Raw genomic sequence first — 10,674 nt, 5'->3', positions numbered from 1 at the left:
ATAATATTTGAGCTATTACAAAACAAATTTACAAGTACTGCATGAAATAATCGGAAGTAATTTATATAACCTCTTTATATAATAATTCACAGATGAGATTTATGCACGTATCCAAAATCTATAATCGGGGTATCAATGACGTTTGGAGATAATGTAGCCAAATTTAAGCTAATTCCAGAGTAGTAGTGTCAGAGTTCGGTCATTAGTGGTGAAAGTTCCAAATCAAATATCAAATCTTCATAGAAAAGGGAAACATCAGGATGGTGTACATTTGTGCTTACTATTTAAGACATGCAATCCACAAAAAGCCATTTTCATTTAACTGATATGAATGGCTGAACCTAGCACTTTATAGTTGGCTTGCATTGTTGACGTGGAAAGTAAAGACTAGTACTTGCCAATTGAGATAAAATCATGCATGAGGCTCTTCGTCAAAAAAAATTTTGGCGAAGCGAAACTTCGTCAATAAAAAGTTTTTGTTTGATGTCCTATCCTGCACTTGACCAATTAAGTCAATTTTTATTGTGACCAGTAAAATTATTTCTGGAAATTATCCGATCATTGCGACTAAAATTATATTGAAGCTGCAATGCATGAAGGTTAGAGTAGTTGTAGTTATTACGTGATCAAATGCAAGATAATGAACAGATGGTTACTTTAAAAAATGCATACATGAAATCGGTACAGAGTGAAGGAAGAAATTATGACTGAAAATGTTTCAGAGTAAAATAAGCCGAAGAAGTAACTTTATTTTCCGGAAGGGTACTTGTACTTCGGAAATAAATACATAAATATTTTAAGACTTAGCCTAAACGCAAAAGTTCTACACATATGCTCTTGAAAGTAAAATTAAGTATTGTACGAATGACACGCCATCTAAGAAAGCAAAACAAGACTATCCCCAAGATACATCCTGTTAAAAATAAAAGATTTTTTTAGGAAATATTGATTGACGGGTGGGGGTTAGAGCAACAGTCGGGCTGGGAGTCTACTCAAGTTATACGACATCGACGGCGAGCGATGTTATGTGCGTGCCAGGTGCTTCCACTGAGGTGGCGGTCCAATGGATCGAAGTTTGGTGAGTTTTAATGGCAAAGCAGTTAGCTGTCTGATGGGACGTCGCGCTATTAAAAATCCAAACCAAACGGGGCATACGTGGGTCATCGAATTACCCCCAACACAAGTGCCACGAGGGGTAAGGAGCAAGCCGCGTCATTACACATGGGGACGTAAAATTTAAAATTTCCATCAAGCAATAAAATTATACGAGTTGATCTGAAGGTCTGTAGTGGACATAAAACTCTTCGCCTCCATCCGAATTTGGACATGTGTGTAAATAACATTCATTCTTTCACGCCGTTATTCCATTGGAGACTTCCTTTACGTTTATGTAGATATCTCAACCTATTCAGCGCGAAATGAACGTAATTAATTATGAAAGAAAGATATTTTTTCACGTGAGCAATAGCAGTATCACTGTATGGTTACCACTCAGTTTTGAAACCGTATCGACTTACCAATTTGTGAAGATAATTTAATTAGAAATATAATCATCGGATTGCAATTGACATAAGAATATAGCAATGATCATTTTACGGTAATTGCCTATGCCTATTTGTATTCCGCTCGAAGTCAAGAGAAAAATGACGAAAGTAGACAAAATTACAGGGTGAGAAAAAACTCCAGCTTCGTTGATGAAGTCGCTTCCAATTTCCGCCACTGCCACGCTTATTGAACCCACGGAAGTTCCGGGAGGAATTATAATGAAGGGGGCGCCGAAGAAATCCAAAAACTTCCAAATGAGCAATTCTGTTTTCAAGTCCATTCCAACCGATAATAGCGACGCCACCTTCGAACTTTTGCAGACGCATGAAAAATGGGAAAAACGTTATACGTAGGCGCTTTAAGGCGGGAAAATCTTGCAACTCCAGTAAAAAGACAATTCATAGCTTGAAGTAGGATGGTGAAAGTATGTTTAAATCTTCTTCCATATAACTTGATAACGGTGAACAATGGTAATAGCTGTAGATGTCATGGCTCTTCCTCAATAGATATCCCAATGAAAACATGATTACCGCATTGTATATCTTGAGGGGAAAGTATTGGGCATGATTTAATCAGTGATTACTGTGCAATACAAAAAATATTGCAATATCCTGGAATATGAGAAATATTTATTTACTTCATCATCTTGCGAAGAAGCTGTTAATTTACAGAATAATTTAGAATTAACAATACCTCAGAAATTACTTCAAGGCTATTATATTTCACTCGAATGATTTACATTTATTTGTCACTAATGCTATTCATATCAAATACTTCGATTCATTAAGATATCGTTAAAAATTGTTAAGCAATAATCACCAGAAATCTACGGAGGAAAACTACTTACCATTTTCAATAAATTAACTGAACATTTAAAATATATAATGGCTGCCGCAAAGGAAATACTTTACTGTATTTTCCGTTCAACCTAAGAGAGTATACCTGAATCCACGTTTTTTTAACGCAGGCAACTGTGTTGTTTCCAATCAACCATTTTAAAAATCACCATTGCACCAAGGATATTTTTTTTATCATAAGGCTTTGAAAAATCAAGAGAACTGTCACGCGATTTCATTAAACATTTCGAAACACTCACTTTAAGGAGACGCATGAGTCCTAGATATACAGACTGGAAGGATAGATCGACGAAGGAGTCATTTCCATCACCCAAATCACCTGCTCTTTAGGAAGAGGTCGTCAGGGGAATTTTTAGGGGAGAAAGGGTCACGCGATACCCTGTTACAGTCACGAAGCTGATCACTTGCTACGTCTTGCTCCGGCAATGTGGTGCGTAGAAAGCGGTCGCATTTCTACGATTCGTGATCCCATCCCTGCTCGTCGACTGGATGAGGGGTTAGGGGGGGATTAGAGACCTAAGGAGCACAAACAACTTAAGGAAATTAATATTTCCCGACTCCCCCCATCTACATTGGTCGTTCTGGCGTATGAGAGGGATTGGAATCGATTTCCCTCCTCAGGGTCACCACGTGGTGGGAAAAAAAGGAAGACTTTCGGATACGTTCCCGCCTTCATCCAGGGGAAGACAGAGTCATCTACAAGCCGCCTCAACAATTAATAAAACTGCTGCGACGGAACGTAAGCGACTCCGGCCAAGGTCAGTAAAAGGCAGGTCGTGTCACGCTCCCATAGTGCATTTCGGTTTGATCATCTTGGTTCCCACCTGTCTGTTGTTTACATGGTGTTTGCATAGGGCATATGAATTAATTTCAAAAAATTGTGTGCTGCAGTGCTCCGATTTGCTCCAATTCCACGAAAAACGGAGTAAGAATATTTCGTTTTCCTTCTGATCGTAAAAGAAAGGCTCCTTGGTCGATAGATTGCAGAAGAAACAAATGGAAATCTACAATAACATCGCACATTGTGAGGTAAGGAAGTGACAATATTATAAGTATTTTTTGCCTGTATTTGTACTTTGTAAATATTTATATATTCAACGTAAGTCTTAATAATTCTAGCAATAGTCTATGTCAATGAGGGAACGTCACATAGTAGAAATATAGGCTTCTCAAAAGTTGTTGACAACGCTGTTGTCACCAGCATATTTTGATACGGATTCATCACGTTTTGCCTTGAAATTATGTTAAGTAATGCAAAAGTGCCAAACTTTTCAATGTTATTTATTACTTCGGGTCATGTTTCATACGGAATAATACGGAAATAGTGCATTTTCATTGTAAATTAGTAGAATAATCGGATCGTATGTAGGCTCGCTTGCGCCAGTGTACATTTCTTCAATTCAGTTTTATACGTGCAATGGATAATGCCTTCTCTGTTCAGAAATTCCTCAATTTTTATGAATATTATTATTTAGGTTTGTTTCACTGCGGAGAAGTTAAGAGTGTCGTCAACAGGATGGTCGCAAACTACATAAACAAACTGCCGTTCCAACAGCGATTTCTGGAAAAAAGTATGTATTCTGAAGATAAGTTATACAAAGTTTGAATAAGTTTACATAGTTTTAATATTACAAATTGGCGACAGTCGAATCTAGTCTTTTCTAATAATTTCAGTTTTTTATGCACTTTTGGAAGTCGTAATAAGATGTCCTGTTAAACTCGTGCATTCGTTATACGTTATGCATAGAAATTCTTGCATCCAAACAACTCGGATATCAACCCGTGTGCTGGAGGAGAGTTGGTGGAAGAGCCAGACGTTCCCGACTGTCAACAGGACAAGATGTTGGTGATTAATTAGGAAATCCGGATGCTGAAAGCAAAAGTAAGTGTATTATGATATTATGGAAAAGTATTTACAAATTATGATTGTGAAGTTCAATGCAACCATGTACGAGAAAGTTACATGCTTTACTCGAGTTTTAATTCTGCTAGTGTGTAGTAAATTTATGAGTTATGTAGTAGAATATTGAATTATCACTTGTTACGTTATTTGTTTGGCTTTCAGTTAACTTTTTTGTATCAGTGCTGTTGAAGTGATATTTTCATGATACTGGATATTATGCACACCGAATTGCAGTAACCTATAACTTCATACATGGACTCCTTCGCATATAAATTTATATAAAGCCTATGTACCGTTTATAAAGTTGTCTGGTAGTTTTTGAGAATGTCGCAAAGTATATCTTCATTTAAAGGAAGGGTCTATTAACAGGAATTTAATTAAAGTGTGGGCTATAGGGATATCAATATATGGCAGTTCAATTATTTGAGTGCAGTCATCGTGTGTTGAATTCATGGGAATAAGGACATGTGGTATTATGTGAGGTTAAGTTATTGAGAGTGTAACAGTAGTGTGGGAAAAATAGACCTTAAATCTATGCTATCATTCATTTACTGTGTAAATGGTGCAACAACATCAGCCCATTTTATTGTGGATTAGTGCAAAAGTTGAACATTATATGGCCAAATTCATGCAAAAAGTAATAAATATTCAACATTTGTAATAGATACTAATCATTATATGTGTTAATAGATTACCCACTGTAGGATGTGAATCAATACGGTGAAGCCTAATGAAAATGACCCCATACAATTTATAATCTGATATTATTGTGATGAGCATTGCTTTTCGCAGGCATTACGTGTCCTTCCTATGCAAATTATTTCCAAGGTTGTTCCTATTATTTCTGCCATTTTTTCAGGTTGAACTATGATGAGCTAGTCAGGTGAAGCAGCAACAAAATAAAAATGTACTCATGAAAGCATATATTTGAACTGTGGAATGACTGCTGGATAAATTAAGGAAGCAAGTGACAGTCTTATGAGGAATACTGCCTAAGTCTTGGAAGCTGTTTCATAAGTACACAGGTGTAAGTAGATGTTTCTTTCCATTGTCCTCCCTTGCAATCGCAAAATATTGTTATAAATTTATAACATATTACCAAGGTTGTTTTTATCATTATTGTCATCCTTCTAGGTTGAACTAACTATGGTCTATGGTCAGTTGAAGTGTGTACATATTACTCATGAGAGCTGGTAAAATCATTGGAATTGTAGAATTTTGCTGGATAATTTAAGGACAATGTGACAGTTTCCTGGGGGAACATTATTGAAAGAAGTCATAGATGCTGTTCCACAACCATAAAGGTGTAAGTAGATGTATTTTTTCATCCAGTCCTTCCCTTGCTACATATTTCCATGGTTGTTCTTTTAATTCCAATAATTCTTCTAGGTTGATATATGATCCATGGTCAGGTGAAGTGTGAACATGTTACTTATGAGAGCTGGTAAAATCATTTGAATTGTAGAATGTAGATAGAGAAATTAAGGAAGCAAGTGAGAGTCTTATGGGGAACATTGTCGGAAAAGTTTATGAAGCTGTCTCATAACCACACATATGTAAGTAGGTGCATTTTTTCATCTTGTGTTCCGTTGCAACATATTCCCAATGGTGTTCATATCATTATTATCATTCTTCTAGGTTGAATTATGATCTATGGTCAGTTGAGGCATTAACACGGTATTCATGAGTGATGGTGAAATCAGTTGAATTATGGAATGATGGCTGGAGAATTTAAGGAAGAAGTTGGTTGCCTCATGAGGATTATTTATTTAAAAAATGGTAAGTCATGTAAGAGAATTAGAACTTGTTTCAATAATGTTAATGTGCACATTTTTCCCACCCTTTTATAGGCTACAAAATATTTTTGTAGGATTAGTTTGGGAACTGGGTAGTATTTAGTAATGGCATGAACTAGCTTGTGTTATTTGAGAATATGATACCTTATATATTGAACATGAACAGCCTTTCATATAGCTGGCAAATGCTGAATGACATGTTAACTTTATTCTCATGTTTGGTTAATATGTGAGATTTTACAACCTGTGAAAGTTATGTAGCATGTATTGTTTCAAAGAGTCTTTGTAATTCTATTTCAAGTGTATAAGGATTTTATTTGGATCTTACATCAGGGAGAATATCAGTTTATTTTAAGAAGTTGATGACTTTAAGTATGGAATTGCTGGCATTTGGTATACTTTTTATAATGGTTTTTATATGTTGTGTTTTCTAGCAGCCTGGTGCAATGGTTATTGATGAACTAGGTACTTGAAGAACAGTTATTCTTATTCCAGGATGATAGTATACATATTATAACTATCCCTCTTAATGATCAGTGCACACTCATATGACTTTTGTGAGTATAGATACAGTTTTGTGATTAACTTAACCGTGGAGATTGTAGTGAATTATAATATAAGAATGTGATTATGATGAGCCTGGATGATTTATTTCTCTCTCCATCAATGCAACATTATTAGTATAGTTTGACTGCATATTGAGATGCACCATATCTTTCCTTTCGGGGTAATCTCCTGCATTTAGCTCGGTATTAATCATTTCGTTTCATATAATACCCATTATGTCTGTACCCCACCCTGTATCTATCGTGCATTTCAACCCATTATATATATCCATTAAAATTAACACATGAGCGCGGTATTCTACTGGATTTGTAAAACTACTTCCTACAATTTAACAGGCTTTATGCTTCAGTTATTTACATCCATGATTGTCTTGTCATTGTTAATTGTCTGAGTCTAATTGCTCAATTTGGAATGCATTTGCTCCGTGCAGCATTTGCTGACTTAAAATCAGTGATTGAGTTTGGAATCCATCCTATTCTAATTAATGTTCTGATGTATATTCATTTATTGCAGTTATTTGTAAAATCTTTAATGTACCTAAAGGCTCACCTGAGTGCACACTGACATCACTGTGTCAGATTATTTGCCGTGATTCTTGGAATATTTGCATGCGGATTATTCTAGTATTACATTCATTATTGGGATTGGCAATATTTACAATTTCTAACTAATTAACATAGGCCTCAACTTTAGACAATTAATAAGCATTCAATGAGAGTTTATTATTATCATATGGACATGTTATCACTTTCCTAGGTTCCTTTGTCATCTATGGTTTGGTGAATTGTGAACATGTTAGCCATGAGAGTTGTTAAATGATTTGAAGAATGGAATAACATCTGTGTTAACTATGGGAGCAAGTGAGTTTCATTCGGAACATTGTGGAAACAGTCTATGAAGATGAATGATTGGCAAGCATGAGTAAGTAGGTGCATTTTTCATTTGTCTTGCCTTTTCGAAATGTATCCAAGGATGTCCTTATAATTATTTTCTTTCTTCTAGGTTGATCTGTCTTCAATGGTGGAGCAAATGAGATACCCATCAGGGACATTGCTTTAGGAAAATCTTAGTATTTTTGACCTGTGGGGATGGTGAAGTCTGATTATCTTTGGTAACGTTGGTGAAGTAAGTTTGATAAGCTGTCTCTAATCTGTCTCTTAAGTTAGATAAAATCAGGGCAAAGCTGTTATAATGCAAGTATATAATGCAATGCAAATTATAATGCAATGCTGGTATATGCTATTGGAGTATATGAGGCCTTATGCATTGCTGTGAACTTGTCATTTTGCAGGCATATGGTAATGGTGAATGGCATTTCAACTTTATTTTACATATTTGGATAATGTGTGAGACTACTGCAATCTGCAATCCTTGGAAATTATGTAATATGTACTGTTTCCGATGGTCTTTTTAATTGTATTTCAGGTTTGCAAGGATTTTATTAGGATCTTACATCAGGAGGAATATCAGTATATTTAGAAGTTGATGATTTTAAGTATGGAATTGATGTTTAGTACAATCCATTTATTTTAAGATATTATTCTATGAACTACAAACACAATTACATAGTTCTGATTTTTTCGGGATCATGGTTTAAGTGTTGTTGGGTATTCTATACACTGACCTATAATGATAACTTGGATGAACATAACTTTTTCCTTTTGAATGTTGATTTCCCATGAACATACTTGTGCATCTCAAATTGAATGGTTTGTTCAATTAATTACATTGTTAACTCTTCGGTTTACTTTGTCTCATGGTATTTATATGTTATGTTTTCTAGCAGCCTGGTGCAGTGGATAATCATGAACTATTTGAAAAACTGTTCTTCTTAATCCGGGACAGGATACTATGCATTAAGTGGCAGGCTGGATTTGTAATCCTGAGGGTGATACCTGTTGTGTGGACCTTACTGCTACATTTGCCAGCATTAGCAAAATCATCATTCCTTAAAGTCTAGACATTATGGCAGTGCACCTTTAAATGGATGTTTTAAAAGCCTTAAATTATGTGCATCTGTTTTGAAATTAGTTTGATCAAATTGTACTACTATTTCAACAAAATTATATTTTATTTATTCTGGAAAAATATTCTATTGCCCATGACTTTCCGTTTTAATGATCAAACATTACTTTATATGACTGTAATTGTAAATATATTTACTATAGTTATGTGATTTACTGAACTGTGGAGATTGTAGTGAATTTTGTACTATAGTTATGTGATTTACTGAACTGTGGAGATTGTAGTGAATTTTATTATAATATAAGGATGTGATTACGATGTGCCAGCTTTTTTTATTTCTATCCAGCAATTCATCTCAATAAGTATTTTAATTGTTAATGGTCTGGGTGTAATTTGGAATGCATTTGCTCTGTGCTGAATTAAATGCAGTTGCAGTCAGATTATTTGTCATGATTCTTAGAAAATTGGTAAGCAGATGGTTCTAGTATTACATACATGATTTGGAGTAGCAATGTTAATAAATTCACAACCCTCTTAGATCAGTCATCCTATCGCTTGGTTTGGGCATTTTTTGAGAGTCGAACCAAGGTCCTCAGACTAAAATACCGCCATATAATATAATTTTAATAATTTAATTTTTATTTAATAAAATAATAAAAGTATTATCAGGTATGCTATAATTTCCTATAACCTTGGGAGATTTCATGAATCTAACTTCATAAATGAAGGAATGAAACATGGTTCCTTGTACCTATTCACCCGGATCACTGAAGACAATTTTTGTTGTGTGGGTTGGGGATTTTTTCAGAGTTGAACCGAGATCTTCAGGGTCGAAAACCGCCCTTATTATCTAGTATAATGTAATTAACTATGATCGTGGAAAATTCCATGCACCGGACTTCCTAATTAAGGAAGTGAGACATGGTTCCTTGTACCTATACACACGGAGTGCTGTAGAACGAATGTTTTTTTCGCTTGGCTTGTAAATTTTTCCAGAGTCGAACCGAGGTCGTCAGACTAAAAACCGCCCATGTTATCAAGTATACTATAATTTCCTATGACCTTGGGAGATTTCATGAATCTAATTTCATAAATAAAGGAATAAAACATGGTTCCTTGTACCTATGCACCCGGAGCGCTGAAGTAAGAAAATTTTTGTCGCGTGGGTTGACAATTTTTCTAGAGTCGAACCGAGGTCTTCAGTGTCAAAAACTACCCGTGTTCGCAAGTATATTATAATTATCTATGACCATGGAAAATTTCATGTACCAGACTTCCTAAATAAGGAAGCAAGACATGGTGCCTTACAACCCATGCATCCAGAGCACTGCAGTGCGAAATTTATTTTTCCCGTGAGTTGACAATTTTTCTGGAGTCGAACCGAGGTCTTCAGTGTCAAAAACTGCCCGTGTTCGCAAGTATATTATAATCATCTATGACCATGGAAAATTTCATGTACCAGACTTCCTAAATAAGGAAGCAAGACATGGTGCCTTACAACCCATGCATCCAGAGCGCTGCAGTGCGAAATTTATTTTTCCCGTGATTTGACAATTTTTCTAGAGTCGAACCGAGGTCTTCAGTGTCAAAAACTGCCCGTGTTCGCAAGTATATTATAATCATCTATGACCATGGAAAATTTCATGTACCAGACTTCCTAAATAAGGAAGAAAGACATGGTGCCTTACAACCCATGCATCCAGAGCGCTGCAGTGCGAAATTTATTTTTCCCGTGAGTTGACAATTTTTCTAGAGTCGAACCGAGGTCTTCAGTGTCAAAAACTGCCCGTGTTCGCAAGTATATTATAATTATCTATGACCATGGAAAATTTCATGTACCAGACTTCCTAAATAAGGAAGCAAGACATGGTGCCTTACAACTCATGCATCCAGAGCGCTGCAGTGCGAAATTTATTTTTCCCGTGATTTGACAATTTTTCTAGAGTCGAACCGTGGACCTTAGACTCAAAATACAGACGTATCATAAATTTCCATTTTATTAACTATTTATAAAAAAAATTTCATGTCCCTGCATCGATTA

General features: G+C 35.5%; 1 long non-coding RNA gene across 1 annotated transcript; it reads left to right on the top strand.

Annotated features, from left to right (window-relative positions):
• The first annotated feature begins 7,329 nt into the window (after nt 1-7,329).
• Nucleotides 7,330-8,496, top strand: LOC124153840. The gene is made up of 3 exons (XR_006863771.1): nt 7,330-7,589; nt 7,671-7,793; nt 8,452-8,496. It is a non-coding gene; the product is annotated as an uncharacterized LOC124153840 (long non-coding RNA).
• The last annotated feature ends 2,178 nt before the right edge of the window (nt 8,497-10,674 follow it).

Source organism: Ischnura elegans, chromosome 2 (assembly GCF_921293095.1).
Source record: "Ischnura elegans chromosome 2, ioIscEleg1.1, whole genome shotgun sequence".
NCBI classification, from domain to species: domain Eukaryota; kingdom Metazoa; phylum Arthropoda; class Insecta; order Odonata; family Coenagrionidae; genus Ischnura; species Ischnura elegans.
This window is presented reverse-complemented; position numbering and strand designations above follow the sequence as displayed.